The following is a 17,963-nucleotide window of genomic DNA, read 5'->3' on the forward strand; positions in this document are numbered from 1 at the left end:
CTACTCTCAGTTTACAAATTATTTAAAGAAAATAATTTGTAGAAAGTATTTAAAGTTGAAGTAAAAAGGTTCTAAATTTTGCTAAAGAGTTTTTATAGGAGGATAGAGAAAGCAATCTCCCTAATGTTTAAATTCGTGTACATTTCATAGTAATGTAAATAAATGTTATTTGACTTTCTTGTAAGCATAGCACATATTAATATAAACAAGAGAGATTTTGAGAAAGAGAGAGAGAGAAAGCATGCACAGCTACATTAGAATAACGGAGAATAAAGTAAAGAAAAAAGACATCACAAGATTAATTAATAGAAATTAGAAGTATACAAAGCTAAATAATAATAAAAGTTTACACTGTCGCAGTAATGACAGGATAGCAACAGTAGATTTATAATGCATCTCAGTAGGCTACTGACAGTAGTGCAGTGTGGACTTAATAAATTTGTTAAAACATTAAAATATTCTGATGCAGATTGTAACCAAATCGATACATCAGAAATCAGAGTTGACGAACCGTGCACATCATCCAGTTTGCATGAAAGTACTATTGCAACTATTGAACAAGATAACAAGATGCAGGATTTAAGTGAAAAACAGTTAGGACAAGATTTAGTTGTAACTAACACATTGTTAGTCTCTGTAAATTTTGAAGATCCAGGTGAATGGGGAAATATTGATGAAAAATTACGAGTTGTTTTAATTGAAATGGGGCCTGTTCAAAAGAAAAATATAATATATCCCAGAGATACATATGGTCGTAAATTTGGAGGCACATTATAATAGAAAAATGGAAAACGGGGAGCTCGTGCCAAGAACATGGCTCAATTATTCCGAAACTTTAAATTCTATTTTTTGCTTTATTGCAAACTTTTCGCACCTACTGAATCAAGTAGTCTTGTAGAAGGTTATAACGATTGGAGAAATGTAAGTACAACTTTACATAGACATGAGACTAATTTAACTCACATGAAAAATTTCTTAAAAATGGAAAGAACTTGATAAAAATTTAAAAAACAAAACTACTATTGATTGCCAGACTCAAAGCATGTATGAAATGGAAAAGAAACATTGGACAAGTATTTTAGAACACTTGATTGAATTATAAAATTCCCTGGTAGCCAAAATTTAGCTTTTCACAGATCATCTGATAAATTATATGAAAGGAATAACGGCAATTTTTTAAAATTAGTCGAACTGTTTACGAAGTTTGATTCCATTATTGAAAATCATGTTGAAAGGGCCCTACAAGGAAACAACAGAGTACACTGGCGAGGTTGATCAGTTAAGGGGATAAAAATCCCTTATGGTTTTTCAGCCAGTAAGCGAAACTAAGATAATAGAGTACACTATTTGAGTAAAGACAGTCAAAATGAAATATTGGAAACTTTAAGTCATGTAATCAGGGATACAATTTTATTATCAATTCGGAAATCAAAATATTATTCCATAATTTTAGATTGCACACGTGATGCAAGTAAAACAGAACGAATGACCATTATTATTCGCTTTGTTTCCTGTGACAATGGAATTGTCAAGATCAGGGAAAACTTTTTAGGTTTTGCAGATATATCAGATTACACAGGATTGTGGTTTATGTGCCACAATAATGGAACAACTGGAAAAATGGAACATTCCCATTGAAGACATGCGAGGTCAAGGATATCACAATGGAGCAAATATGAAAGGGGAAAATATGGGCTCCAAAATTTGCTTTTGAACAAAACTCTTCGAGCTTTTTATGTGCCATGTGCTGCTCATACTCTAAATTTAATCATTAACGATGCAGCCAAAGTGAATGCAGATATTTCTTTGCAATTCTTCAAGAAATATACAATTTCTTTTCATTCTCTTACAAACGTTGGGCAATCCTTTTAAAGTTCGTAAAAAATTTAACATTGAAACAGCCATCAGAAACGCAATGAGAAAGTTAATGCAATCTGCCCTCTATGATATCAGTTAGGAGAAATTTACGATGCACTTTTTGAAATTTTAAATAATGAAAATTTTAATAAAGAAACTCAGCATGAAGCAAAAACATTATGTGCTAAAATAAAGGACTACAAATTTATTTGCTCTCTTATAATTTGGCATAATTTACTTAACAATACAGCCTGTGAGTAAAATGCTTCAAGACAAAAATATAAACATTACACTTGCTTTAGAATCTATCGAAAACTTAAAAATATTATTATTATTATTATTATTATTATTATTATTATTATTATTATTCCAGGCAACTCCAAGGAGTCGACAGACTCATCAAGGGAGGCCCTAACATCATGTCAAGAACAACTATTCGACATTCACACAGTATCTATCATACCTTGCCTTGAACTCATTCACAGTTGTAGCACCCACATCAGACTCTGGCAGCTTATTCCACTTATTCACCACTCTCCAAGTAAAAAACCTAGCTCTAACACCCTTATTAGCCACATTCTTGCCCAGCTTCCATGCATAGCCCCTAGTCCTCCCACCACCAGTCCTCTTTTCAAAAATTTCTTTTTGATTAATCTTATAGAAACCCTTCAGTAATTTGAATATCTCGATCATATCACCCCTTTTCCGCTTATCGACCAATTTTTGCAACCCACAAATCTTCAACTTATTCTCATAAGGTTCATTCCTCAGACCTGCTATCATCTTGGTCGCTCGTCTCTGGATCCTCTCTCCTTCCTCCATATCACGAAGAAACCTTGGCGCCCATAACTGGGCACAGTAGTCCAGATGGGGTCTTATCAAGGCTCGATACAGAGGAACAATAACTTGTTTGTCTCTACATGTTAAAGTATTTTTCAGAAACCAAGTGATTTGATGAGCTGATTTAGCCACTTTTACAATGTGCCCCTCCTAAACTTCAATTCCCTATCCACCAACACTCCCAAATCCCTGGCCTCATCAATCTCCTGGAATACGGTTCCACCAATGTGATATACTGCTGCTATTATTTTCACCCCAAAATGCATAACCTTACACTTTGCCACATTAAATTGACATCCATTTTTCCTAGCCCAATCCTCCAAACTATCCAAATCATCCTGTAAAATTTTGTCATCCTGTGCACTCACAAAACTTTGCATCATCAGCAAACAAGTGAACACTTCCTCTCAGATTCTTTCCTATATCATTGATGAACAAATTGAAAAGTAGTGGTCCAAGAACAGAGTCCTGCGGCACACCACTAGTCACAAGCCGTCTTTTGGACTCAACTCCTGAATAAACCACTATCTGGTATCTCTCCATCTCACCAACCCTATATCCATCCCCATCTGCTCCAGTTTACTGATTAGGGTTCCATGTGGTATCCTGTCAAAGGCCTTGGCAAGGTCCAGTAGAATCACTGTAAACCCATTATCCTTATCCAGTTCAGCCGTCATCACTGTGTTATAAAACGTGAGCAAGTTACTGAGGCATGATCTACCCTTCACAAAACCATGTTGTCCCCCATACAGTATCCCATTTTCATCTATCCAATCCTGTATTCTTTTCTTGACTAATTTCTCTCCTTGACAACGATTCCTGATATGCTAATCGGTCGGTAATTTACAATAGCAGTTTTGGAACCTCCTTTATGTAGTGGAACTATTTTCCCCTCTTTCCACCCCATCGGGACTAACCCAGACCCGAGACTCAGATTAAACAGAATGGTCAAAGGTACTGACAATTCTTTAGTCACTTCATGTATGACGCGAGCTGGTATACCATCCAATCCCACAGATGTATTGACATTGAAGGTTTGTAATAGACTACTCACCTCCACCTCATTCACCACAATTCCCATATAAACTTTTGGTTCATTCATTTCTGCAATGTCACCACCTGGATGATATACTCTTGCAATGTGCTCGCTCAGTAATTCAACTATATCAACTGATTCAGTTACCTCCCTACCATCGGCATTCTTTAAAATCATTCTGCCATATACATTTTTTCTTCTACTTGCAACATATCAAAAAACTGTTTAGGATTCTCTTTAGCCTGCATGGCCAATGTTCTTTTGTAATCTTTTTTGCTTTTCTTACCACACTCGTTACCCTTCTGGCCTGCGCTTTATACCGTTCATGTGCATGCCGGTCACCTTTCTCCTTAAATTCCCTCCATAGTTATTTCTTTTTTTGCAGCTGAAGCTTAATGGTGTTATTCATTTAACTCCTACTTGATTTATTATTCGCACTCTAGGTATACAGTCAGCCATTGCTTCATGCAAACACTTCTTAACTGCCTCCGATGCACTATCAACTTCTTGTCCTTGCAGTTGTTCATGCCATGGCACTGAACTAATCAAACTCCTAAGCTTGTCATACTTTCCAGCCTGATAATTTCACATGTACCCTGTCTTAATTGTAAATTCCACCCCTTTAGCCACCTCCCAAGTCAAGACCCTTTGATCGCTCACCAATTGGTGACAATGTAGTCATATTTGTTACAGCCAAATCCTCAGATGATCACTAGGTCAAGCACTGTCTGATCCCTAGTATTTTCCATTACATGCTGTCGCAGATAGTTATCCCTTAATAACTGCATAAAATCCAATTCCTTCCTCCCGTGTGTCTGTCCTCTCCTCACTCCAATCAATGCGACCATAGTTGAAATCTTCAATAATAATTACCCTCCTTCCACTCATTTCTTCTATTTGCTTGTGCATACTGTCTCCACCATCTTTTCCATCACCTGGTCTATAGCAGCACCCAATTGTATTTTTTGTTCTGCTAGCCACAATCTCACACCAAATGGCCTCAAATGTGTTCTTTTCTCTATCCTGCAATTCAACTTCTATTCTCCTTGGCTGCAGCTCATCAGCTATCATCAACAATACTCCTCTCCCCATTTTGTTCTCCCTGTCATTCCTGAACACACTATACCCATCACATTCAATCCCACTAGCTATATCATCTACAGTCAGCCATGATTCACTAATGCCAATAACCTGGAAGTGCCAACCAATGCCAAAAACTCTTCCTTCTTGTTCCTAATACTCCTAGCATTAGTGTACATGAATTTAAGACCTCCATTAGCTCCATCCCTACCTTGATGCCTTATATTAACTATCCCATTCTGATTTGTTGTCCTTATTCGCTCGGGCATATTATACTCATTCATACATTCAACTGCCTCCCTAAGGTCTGTATATCTACTCCCCCTCCCCTTAATAAATCTAGTTTCCCTGATTTTTACAAGATAATCGATCAGTTACAAATTTTAAAGAAGTTCTAAAAACGGCAAAAGAACTGAGTGAAGAGGTGGATGGAGAACAAGAATTTAAAACTGGTGTGGAAGTTCAATGACGAAAGAAGACACGACAATTTGACTACGAGCATCATGACGAAACGCCACAATCGCAAGAAGATAAATTTAGAGTGAATGTGTTTTATACACTTCTAGATGTTGCAATGGGTTCGTTAATAGCGTTTGAACAACTAAAAACATATGATAATTTCAGTTTATTGTATAGATTACTACAAATTAACAACAAAGATTTAGGAAAAAATTGTGATGATTTAGAGATTCTCTTGAAGGACGGCGACAATAAAGACGTAAATGCAATAGAACTATATGACGAGTTATGTGCTTTCCGGGGTATTTTTCAGAAGGTTAATTTAAATATTCAAAACCCTTTCGATATTCTTAATTTTATTGTGTCCAATAATTTATCTTTCCCTAACTTTTCAATTGCTTTAAGAATACTATTAACCTTACCTGTTAGTGTAGCGAGTGGTGAACATTCCTTTCCCAAGTTGAAATTGATTAAAACCTTCTTAAGAACAAGTATGTCACAAAAAAGGCTTGTTAGTTTAGCGTTAATAGCTATTGAAAATGATGTATATGCAGAATTAGAATTTAAGACCATTATTTCTAATTTGGTAAATATGAAATCAAGAAACCTAAAATTTTAATTAAAAAATTTCAAGTATATTTATGTAATTTGATTTATTTTCTGTTATTTTGTAAAGATTTTATTTTTTGAATACTTATATTAATAAAATGTTCTAATTACCGTATATTCCGGCATATAAGTTGACTGTTCAGCATTGAAAAAAAGTACTGAATTTTTTAGGTCGACTTATATGCGAGTCAAAAATTGACTGCTTTCCAAGAAAAAACTAGTATGTATCATACTCTGTTAAATTTATTAGCAATATACAAAAAGGGTAAATAAGTAAAAATATTTCAACTTATATCAAATTTATTTACAGAAAAAATTATTTACATATTATATAATTATTTACAAAAGAAAATAGGTAACTACATAATTAAAATTTAATTTTCACTGTCTGAATGTATGAAAAGTTCATTGTACTCTGGTTCTGTAATTTCGTCATCATTTTAAACAAAATCATCTTCCAAGCCATCTAATTTGTTAGATATAGCACATTTTTTAAAATATTTTATTACTGTATCTGGTTTTATTTCATCCCATGCTTTCGCTACCCATTCACACATAGTTACCAAAGACGCATGTCGCATTTGTCCTCCTTTTGTAACTTTTCTGTCCTTTTTGCATCCAAGCATTCCACTGTTTTCGTAAACTGACTTTAAATAGCTTGTTTATACAAACATCCAACGGTTGCACTAGTGAAGTTAACCCACTTGGAATCACTGCCATATTGGTATTTTCTCTCTTAATAAAGATTTTGGGCTCTCCGTTAAATGGGATTTGAACATGTCCCACACTAAAAGACTGTTTGGATTTTTTAATGCACCTTGTCGTGTATTCCAAATATTTTTTTATCCACAGCTTAACTTCTGCTTCGTCCATCCAACCATTCTCATGAACATGGACAAAAACGTTTCTTGGAAATTTGATCTTTGGCATTGTTTTTCTTTTAAAAATTATCATAGGTTTTAATTTAGTACCATCAGACATACAAGCAAGTACAACTGTGAAATGGCTTTTTTCATGTCCAGTTGTTTTTAAAGAAATAGTTTTACTTTCAGTTCTACTGTTCTATTCCCAATCATGTCAAACATAACTGGAGTTTCATCCATATTTCCGATTTGAGACAATAAATAATTTTTTTGCTTTCTTTTAGCAATTATAAATCTTTGAAAACTTAATAACTTATCATCCAAATCCTTTGGCAGCTTCTGTGCGATTTTCGTTTTTAGTCGAAGCACTAAATTTTTCCTTTCCATAAACCAGCTACACCAACTCACTGTAGCTTTGAAGTTTTTGCTGTCCTTTTTATTTGCTTGCCCCACATCAAAGCAAATAAACGAATATTATTTCTTGTTATAATGAGTCCATTTTGGCGATTTTCCCAAATCCAATCCGCTACATTATTTTCCAGAATAGGCCACTTACAAATTCCTTTCTGTAATGCGCACTTATTTTTTTGGCATTTTCATTATTAAAGTTTCATTTTTTCTCCAGTCGCGAACTAGTTTTTCGTTTACTCCGAACTGACATGCAGCAACACAGTTAGTATTTTCTTTTGCAAATATAATCACTTTGCACTTAAAACTCGCGTCATATTTCATTCTTTTAAAAGGAGCCATTGCACTTTAGTTCACTATTGTTCAACTGGTCAATACGAAAAAGATTTTTCGAGTCGACTTATACGACGAGTATACTATAAAAACTCAAATAAACTCAAAAATTTCCAATATCGACTTGTATGCCAGAATATACGGTGTTTCTGAATTCTTTTCTTATTTGCTCATTTATCTTGAGTTTCTTTTATTTTCCTAAAAGATAGTTCCACTTATAAAAATTATTAAAAAAATTTTACTAGTTACTAAGAATTTAGTAAAATGCAAGAATTTTTTAAACTTTAGTTCAAATAAATTTTAACTTTAATTAAATTTAATTTTGTTAGTGATTCGGGTCAGTGAGAAGGCTATAATCCCTGTATCATTATATTCAACAATTAAAGTGAAGTGGCTTTATCAAAATTTGCTTTAACTTTTGAGAATTTTTTGAATATTCAGATTTTTAATGATTATCCTGCCTAGTCAACACCCCCGGTTCGTTACATGTAATAAACCAATGTGTGGCTGTTCTGTCAAAATTTGTGTAAGAAATTGCAAATAATTTAAATTTTTATTATCATAAAAGAACCACACACACGCCCGGATCGTTACAGGGCCGCTTAGATAGAAATTGCATGCGGGCAGCAAAGACCTTAGTGCCGGCACTGTATATAAACCATAGAATCTGCCCTCTGCAAGAATTCTAACAGTGTGAATGCTTCTGAGCCACTGTGCATTGGAAACACCAGTATACTCACAAGTTAGCCATAGTGGATGTAATTATCAAATTACACCCTACTATTATGACTGAATTGTGCAAAACATCCTGTTTAAAAAAAAAAAAAAAAGCTGTAATTGTAATTACAGCACTCTAAAAAGTGCTGTAATTCTTTGACACATCATTTCTAACAGAAGTGAAAAATTCTAGTTGGCTTTGTTGAATGTTATTGTGAATGGCCATTAAATATTACAGTATTTATCTGTTGCTATTATTACTTAAACAGTAGTTGAGTAACCAGATTCTGGAAGTTTGCCTTTTACAACCACAGAATTGCAATTAATACCTCAAATACAATACTCAGAAAGGCAATCAAGAATTCCAACAAATTTTTAAGCTACAAACTCGAAGAGCTGACCAGTTGAAACCCAAAAATACCTGCAGTTAAACAGTAGTTTATTGCAACAATACTGTACTTTGGATACCAAATTTATATTTGAAAAAGCCAGTTTTGTTTTTGTTTTTTTTTTTATTTTCAGTGCACGATATTCATATACACTGTTGTCCAAAAGCTAAGGATGAACTCCATTTTTACCTGTATGTGAAAAAATTTTCATGACTACAGCCAAATGTAGGCATAAATTTATTTCCAACATACTAATAAATTATATTAAAAAAAAAAAAGGTGTTATAAATTTTGCACAGATTAAATTGCAATATGTTTGTTTGTTTTGGGCAAAAGTTACAAATTTCCTGTGAATGTACTTAAAGAATTAATGTACAGTGCTTACAGAAAATTATGCAGAGAGACATTTCAGTATGAAATATGTCCACCTGGAAGTGCGATGAAGCTCTCACAATGTTGTACCATGCTTAGCACCAAGTGATTCAGGAGTTCTTGAGACAAGCTGGCCCTTTTCCTTCAGAACAAGGATAAGGCCTTGTTTGTTTATTTTCTGGAGAGGAATCTTGAGCAGCAGTGCATCTCCGTATTGCATCCCAAACATGTGTAATGGAGTTGAGATCTAGGGAGCATGCTGGCCACTCAATTCCATTAATATCCTCGGTCTCCAGAAGTATCTCCACAGCTCATGTACGATGTAGTGTGAAATTTTCATCCATAAAAATTAATTCTCTACAGTACCATGGAACAATCGAACATGATATTGAAGAACTTCTTTTGAATATCGTTCACCAGTCATAGCCCCTTTTTCCAGCACTTGTAGCTCAGTAGTCCATTAAACATAATGCCTTCCCACCATGACCTCAGCACTGCCATATCTACCCTTAAAGAACATTCCGCAATAGTAAGCAGTACCACTTTCATGCCAGTTCAAGTGCTGTCAAGAATTGAAAGAAAGACTAAAATGATTCTCATCTGTAAAGAGTACCTTAGTCCTTTGGTGTCTTGTCCAATTTTTATGGATATAATACCACTGAAAACATGCTTTATGGTGAGTTGTAAATAAAGGGATGCAGACTACAGGCCTTTGGGCATATAAGCCTACTTGTCGTAGACATCTTGCCACAGTTTGTCAAGAAATCCACTACATTTGCTTGAATGAAGCTGACCTGCTGTGGTGCATTGGTGTCTTGTCCAATTTTTATGGATACACCACCACTGAAAATGTGCTCTGTAATGAGCTGTGGATAAAGTGGCAGACTGCAGCCCTTTGGGTATATGACCTACTTGTCACAAACTTCTTACCACAGTTTGTCAAAATACAAAATATCTGTATACCTGTGCTTGAACAGAACTGACTTGCAAGTAGACCTCTCATGATACGTCAGTTACGTTCTGTTGTTATAATCAAAATTCTGTCTTGATGCTCTGTGGTAAAGTGAGGGTAACTTTTTACAAATGTCTGAAATTCATTCCATTGGTTTGAAATACTGCCCAGAGACTGGATATAATGCTTTGTAAGATTCTGAACTCTCTGGCAATATCAGTAATTCTGCAGCTTTCTGATAATTCTTCCCCATGTGAAATCATCTAGATGATGTCTTTGAGACATTACAAGACATCCAAGTTTGCAACTTTATTCCTTCATGAAAAGAACTTCCTTCAAACACTAACTTAGCGCAGCCTTTTGCCTTTTTATCCTTTTGAGTGCTACAACATGTACCCTCTTTATACTCAAAATCATCAGTTATACAAATTGCCACAAGTTGATTCATCTGAATTTGTGGCTGCAAGCTTCAGAAACAGTGTTTGTCCTTAGGTTTTGAACATCAGTTTGTATATTATTATTATTATTATTATTATGTGACACCTCCAGGGAGTCCAAAGACTCATCGAGGGAGGGGCACCTACTCTACAACTCTCAGTCTCCACCACTCAAACCACCAACTACAATGAACTGCAACTACCATCATCATCTACACCAACACCATTTACCATCCACTGCCACCACTAATATATTCACAGACAATGACAAACATCCATGCCCACAGTGGGATTTGAACCCACTGTGGACATGGACTTTTCGCTGGAGAGCGGATACACTCACTACTCAGCCGATTGCTACTCTTGTTTTAATAAGCCAGTTTGTCTTTTATAAAAAAAAGAAACAAGAGTATGTGATGAGGGACAGTCATATGTAATTTTTTTGGATTTTACAAAAGCATTTGACATGACACTAACTTGATAAATTGATTTTTACTTTTTGTTTGATATTAGAGAATTGTATATGACATAGTAGTATCAGGGAGAATGACAGTTACAAGTGGGGTACGAGGACTGTTACTGCTAAACCTTTGTGTCAGTGATGATGCTCACTGATTGCAGGGAAATATTCTCCAGTTTGCAGATAATGAGAAGCTTGGGAGGGTTGTTACTAATAGTACTATTCTATTTGTGTGAATCTTCAATGATTTGATTCATTTCCCATTTTTACCGTTCACAGAACTAAATGTAAGGTTTTGAAATTTGTGATCCAAAGGGAGGATTCTTAAGGGTCAAATCTGTATAACTGAGAGGAGACCTCCACATAGCCTTTAAAGGAATGCAGAGAATCAACCAGGCTTCTGACCTAATGTATAATCATCACCTTCTCGTGGTGCATCCTGTTAGATATCTACCTGGATACCGAATGAATGAGGATGGGCTGACAATTTGAGATTTAGCTGACCAAATTGTATTCTTATTGTCTTAAATCACAATGTAAAATGATAGTACAACATGACAGAATTTCATGCTGGCTGGGGCATCGCCTGATTAAACAACACCCCTGTTGTTTTCACCAAGGAACCAGGGCAAACAGCAAAAAGTCAGCTGCCGTAGCAAATCCCAAAACACATCTGAACTCAAAATCATTGAGTTTAAGATCAGCACTGTCAACATAAGAAGCATGAATGGCAAAGAAATAGAGCTGGCTGAAGAATTCGAGAAGTATCAGATCCATATAATAAAGATGACTGAAACAAAAAAGACAAAACTGGTGAGATCTTTCTAACCAATACATACAAAATATTATATTCAGGCAATAACAATAATTGAAAAGGAGTAGCTATAGTATTTAACACTAAATATGAGGCTAATATTGAATGGCAGGCAATATCATGTAGAGTGATGTGGGGAAATATCAGAATGGGGAACTAGAAAATGAAACTTATTTGTGACTATGGTCCCTCAGAAGGTTCTACTAAGGTAGAAGCGGAGGAATTTTTTGAGGCTTTTAGAGAAAGCAACTGACACGGTGAAAAAGGAAAAGTTGATCCTTGTTGGAGATCTAAATTGCAAAGTAGGACATGATTGTTAAACATACAGAAATATTTTGGGAAAATTTGGAGAAAAGAGCAAAGCTAATAATAATGGCAAATACCTGTTGGATTTCTGCTCAGGACATGCACTGGTTATTACTAACACCATGTTCCGACATAAAAATGTGCACAAAGTCACACGGAAATAAGAGAAAAGGAATAAGAAAAGTCTCATTGACTATGTTATTGTTGATAGTGATGTTTTTTCACTGATGTAGGACACGAGTGCAAAGAGGATTTGGAATCGGAAGTGATCACCATTTAGTCTTGAACAGGATAAAACTGAATTTCATACTGAAAAGAAGAACATGTAAGAAAGTTTCAAAGGGAATAAAAGTTGAGCAGCTCTCAGATGTAAACTGTAGACTAAAATACACAAACATTATTCAAGAAAAAATGAAAGAGTTTGAGAACAGCAACCAAACCTTGAAGACTCAGTGGCAAGCTCTGAAGAAGACATTGATTGATTCAGCCAGAGAGGCATGTGGTGAGGTTGTCTGCAAGGATAGAAAAATCAGAACTCCATGGTGGACACAAGAAGTTAAAGAGGCAGTGAAGGAAAATCAGCATGTGATCTTACAGAATACAGAGTAAAATGTAAGAAAGCTAAACACTGTGCAAAACCAGCTAAACAAAAAGTCATGGGAAGACTTTGGTAAGAATATAGAAAATAAATATTAGGAAGGTGGCAAAATATTTTGTAGGCTGTTGTAAAAGCTCAGAAATGGAGGAAAGAGTGCTGTAAAAGGAATTAGAGATAATAAAGGTGACATGAAAACTGGTGAAAAAGATATCCTTGATGTATGGAGCAATTACTTTGAAAACTTGCTAAATGAAACAATCAGTGTGACAGCACAGTGGTTAAAAAAACCCTCATTAGGCATTCAATTATGAATACATATCCATACTTGATAGAAAATGCCATCAAAAGCATGAAATGTGGAAAGGCAGCGGAAGTAGGTGATATTCGACCAGAAATGCTCATGTTGAGGTATAAAAGTCTTGCAGTGGCTGCACTGCATAATTCAGAAGGCTTGGACAGAAGGACAAATTCTAGATGATTGGAGTAGACCTCTCATAGTACCCATATATAAAAAGGGAAATAAAACTGAATGTGAGAATTACAGAGGTATTTCCCGACTGAGTGTTCCTGATAAAATTTATGCAAGTATACTTGAGAAACGGTTGAGAAGAACTGTGGAAGAAAAGCTTGGTGAAGAATAAGCTGGATTCAGGCCAAATAGAGACTGTCAATATATATATATGTTCACTTTACGACAAATATTAGAGAAATCATGGAATATAACAAAGATCTGTATTTAAGTTTTGTTGATCTGGAAAAGTCATATGATAAGGTGCCAAGAGAGAAGCTATTCAATACGCTACAGTTATATGTGTCAATGGGGTATTATATCAAGCAGTACTTTGTCTTTATTTGAGTTGTAAGTCAACAGTTAGAATTGAAGGAAGTACAGGAAGATGTCTTAATGTTAAATCTGGTGTGAGACAAGGGTGTACATTATCTCCTGTTATTCATTATCTATATGGATCACATTATGAAGGAAAGCAATATTAACCAGCCATGACGTCTATAGACATCCAGCTAAATCTGGATACAATTCTGTAACACCTATTGAATAACATGGATAAGAAATGCAATTTGGTCTCACTATTTCATCCACCTCGGCCGGTAGGGAAGTTAAACCTGATATCGAAATTGGAGATGCTAATCTCAGCTCTTTACTTTATGCAGATGATGTTATACTTTTAAGTAAATTCAGTACAAGTCTGCAAGATTCCCTGACTGAATTAAAAAACTGTTGTAATAAATTTGGTATGAAAATCAGCAATAACAAGACAAAGACAATAGACAGAAACATTGAAAATATCAACTGCATCACGAATGAAGAACCTATAGAACAAGTAAAGTATTTCAGCTACTTAGGCACAATTTTTATTGAAGATGGTAAATTAAATATGGAAATAGACAACAGAATTGACAAAGCTGGTATGGTAGGAAGTCAATTGAATAAATTTATATGGAATAAGAGAGAAATTAGTCAAAACACTAAATTAGCTGTATAAAGGACACAAACCAATTTTAATGTATGGATCTGAGAGCTGAGTCAGGAATAAAACACTTGACCAAAGACTAAGGACCATAGATATGAGAGTCCCGATCAAGATTAGGGGCATGAACTGATGGCATCAATGACAATATCATATTAATAATGCGGATGTTAGGAATGAACTTGACATTGTTAGCATCCACGAATGTGTTCTCAGGTGGTATGGTCTTAAACAGAACAGGAGAGACAAAGATTAGCAAAACAAGTGTTCTCTGCCAGGTTGGCAGGAAAATGACCCACAGCAAGACCAAGATGTGTGTGGTTTGATACAGTAAAAAGTGCCTTAGAGGACAGAAATATAAAATCTGATAATGTTGGAGTCATGACAGATAACAGATTGATTTGGAGGAAAATTGTTGATAGGGAGTTAGTGATGATGTAAGTATTTCATGCAGTACTATCATAATATCCTGTACACCCCTTGAGTATATATATATATATCAGGAATTTGATGTAATCATGAAGTCTCCCTACTCTCCTGGTGGAGCTATATCTTCGATATAGCTCCACCAGGAGAGTAGGGAGACTTCATGATTACATCAAAGGGAAAATTGTGGTCATGATATATAGAAATTTGACTAGACAGGGCAGAAAAAAGAGGGAAATAGTTCCATTATTTAAGGCCCTGATCAGATGATTTATGGATTTAAAAAACGTTTAAATAATTTATGGATTGCTGTGTGTGTGTAGACCTGTTCAGTGGCATGTGAAGGTGAGAAAGTAACTTTGGAGAGGGTTTAGAGTCAAAAATGATATCAAATAATATCATTGGTTATGAGGATAAATGTGTTTTATAAACCAAAGGCATATAACATGCATCTCTGGTGGACAGAAGACAAAGCAGTGATGATGGTGTGATTGAGATATTTGAGCTGTTGATAGGCATTTAGAGGGGAAAGGAACTAGCACAAGAATTCTTCCCTGGAACTTTTCTGATGAGATGATAAGAGATTAGTTTCCTTTTTGTGTAGAGAATAGTGGGAGCATATATGTGCATCATGTAAGAGAGTGGTACAGACTGCAGGTGAGTTTAAGGAGTAGCACAACAGAATTTGTGCTTTTTAAGGTGAATCTTCCAAAATGAGTCATGACTCCAGTGTAAGTGCTGGATGATGATGATAATAATAATATTATTATTATTATGTCTGTAAATTATGTGTGGAAACCGTGATTGGTTCTCTGCATTCATTAAAAGGTTATTTAAAGATCTCATCTCAGTTAATTTTCTTTGACTTAAGTGACCTATGTGCTCCCAGAAAACAGTTTTTCATCCCACAAAGCAGGAAAAACCATACATAAGGATGAGCTGGCAATTTGGGATTAACCACCCAACCGGCCATGACGTCTATAGACGTCAAGGTTATAATGGATGTAAAGTGCATATTAAAATTGTAATACCATTGATATTACATTGAAATATATGATGGATACGAAGTGTATGGGGGAGTGTGTATTTTATCCATATGGCCAGTTGTGTGGTTAAGCCAACACTTATATTCTGCATTAGCTTAAACCGGCAGACATCATATCCGGGGCACCTCTGAAAAAATAACCAAAATCCTTAAAAAATATGACCTGACTTCTTGTTACAGACCATATAAAAAGTTGGCATCCCTTATCCGCTCTACCAAAGACCAACCACTTCCCCTAGACCTACCTGGGGTATACCAGGTCCCTTGCAGCTCTAAATTGTCCTACTTTGGCCAAACAGGCAGGACAATGAATATCAGGATTTCAGAACACAAAGACTACATCCGGTTTCACCAGTATAGCCACTCTGGGCTTACAGACAATGCTCTAGATACCCACCACGGAATACGTTGGAAGAAAGCCAAAGTAATACACCGTAGCAAGTTTAAGTACGAAAGATTATTCATAGAATCAGCCTCAGCTATAAAAAATGTTCCAAACCTCAACAAATTTGGGTGCATGAGACTGTCCCAAATTTGGGAGATTTACATCATGAGAACATCAGCCAACAGCCAAGACAACCCAATATAGCCTGCTAGGGGGCACCATTAGGACTTCAGGAACAACAGTAGTTTCAGATCTTCTGCCTCATTTGCTTTTTGTAGTTCCTGTGTGCGCGTGCCATATTTCTATGTTCCCATGAAGATGGCAATGTGACATTGCCGAAATATAGGAAGTATTTATTAAAGTTTCTTTTAATTAATATTCCAGTATATGTTGTAAATTCCTTAAATAATTTAATAGTCACATGATATCTCATTTTATACCAATAATGGTACAAGATGAAATATCATTAAATGTAATTTATATATTCAGATAGAATTTTCACTTCACTGTCAAGGGCATCTTCAGTATGACTCTCAAATTAAACAACGAGAACAGAAACCAGGAGCTTCAACAATGAAAATGCAAGAACTACACTTAGAGTGACACATTCTAAATACATTAAGGTCCTAACCAAGTAACTTTAAACAAAAAATCATTCTTCTTCTTCAACCTTTTGGTTCTATCCACTGTTGGATGAAGGTCTCCCCCATGATTTTCCAGACCACTCAGTTTTCTGCCTCTCCCATCCATCTTACTCCTGCAATTTGTTCCAGTTCATCCCTTCACCTTCTTCTCGGTCTTCCTCTTTGTCTTGCTCCATCCATTGGTCTCCACTCTGTTGTTTTTCAAGTCTATCTCCCGTCACTGCATCTGGCACTATGGCCAGCCCATCTCCACTTAGCCTGTTTAATGTATTTTACAATATCCATGACACCTCTTTGAGATCTTATCCAGGTATTTGTCTTCCTATCTCTTAATGTTATTTTTAGCATACTTCTCTCCATGCGATGTTGTGTTGTTCTCAGCTTTTTGTTTAGGGCTTCTGTTAAAGTCCATGTTTCTCCTCTGTATTTTAGGACAGTAAGTATGCACTGGTTGAAAGCTTTCCTTTTTAGACTTATAGGGATGTCACTTCTGAATATGTCTCTCATTTTCCCATAAGCCATCCATCCAAGGTGAATTCTTCGTTCAATCTCTTTTCTTTGGCAATCCTCAAAGGATAACAATTGGCCCAAATATACATATGAAGTAACTTGTTCTATTTCATGGTTTTCAACTTTGACAGTTCTATAGTTTATGTATTTATTCATCATTATTTTTGTTTTTTCTCTAATTTTAATTCAGTTACTTTAGAGGCTTCATTTAGCTGATTTAGCCTTTCTTCCAGATCTTCAAGATTATCTGCTATTAGGACAATATCATCTGCAAATTTCAGATGATGCAGCCTTTCTCCATTTATGTTTATTCCTTTTGTTTCCCAATCAAGGCTTCTTAAGGCTTCCTCTAGTGCAGCTGTAAATAATTTGGGAGCTATGGTGTCGCCTTGCCAGATGCTTTTTTGTATTGGAAACTTTTCACTGTTTTTATGTAATTTAATTACAGAAGTTGCATTATTGTAAACAGTGGTGCAACCAGGGAGAAAAAAGAAAAAGGAAAAATACACTAGAAAATTTTCCAAAAATCTTTTCCTAATTAAAATTCATTTTTTTTATTTATGTTGTGTCTTCTATTTCTATACTACTTATGAATTAGTGACCGCATAAGGTGGGAATATCCTACAGCTCTCGGGAATCCTGGCCTCTATAAACGCAAGGCAAACGAAGTAGTGCTCTTGTAGACTGAGAGGAGATCACGGGTATCATGTATTGGCAATCAATGCAGATGCTCAGTCATATGTCGTATGCAATATAGTGTGCATTCTCAAATCGTCTACTCAACTCTGCCCTCCTCAAGATTAAATCTTGAATAGAAATCTTTTAAGGAATGATGATGGTAAGGAGGTCACTGAATCAGTCGATATGGTGGAATTACTGAGCGAGCACTTTGCAAGAGTATATCATCCAGGTGGTGATATTGAAACCATTAGTTTA

The 17,963-nt window shown here is 35.5% G+C and overlaps 1 protein-coding gene across 2 annotated transcripts in view; it reads left to right on the forward strand.

The window, feature by feature from the left end:
- Coq9 (ubiquinone biosynthesis protein COQ9, mitochondrial) overlaps positions 1–17,963 on the forward strand; it is a 192,355-nt gene that overhangs the window by 171,582 nt on the left and 2,810 nt on the right. Inside the window, exon 9 of one of the 2 annotated variants that reach the window (XM_090401196.1) lies at positions 2,231–6,118. The exons of the other annotated variant lie outside the window; for it this stretch is intronic. The gene's annotated coding sequence lies outside the window, so the exon portion shown is untranslated. Of the gene's footprint in view, positions 1–2,230; positions 6,119–17,963 lie in introns of those variants that run through there. 2 annotated transcript variants of the gene reach the window in all.

The sequence above is a fragment of the Typopeltis vanoorti genome, chromosome 12 (assembly GCF_054136105.1).
Source record: "Typopeltis vanoorti isolate ZY-2024b chromosome 12, IOZ_Tvanoo_1.0, whole genome shotgun sequence".
NCBI lineage: Eukaryota > Metazoa > Arthropoda > Arachnida > Uropygi > Thelyphonidae > Typopeltis > Typopeltis vanoorti.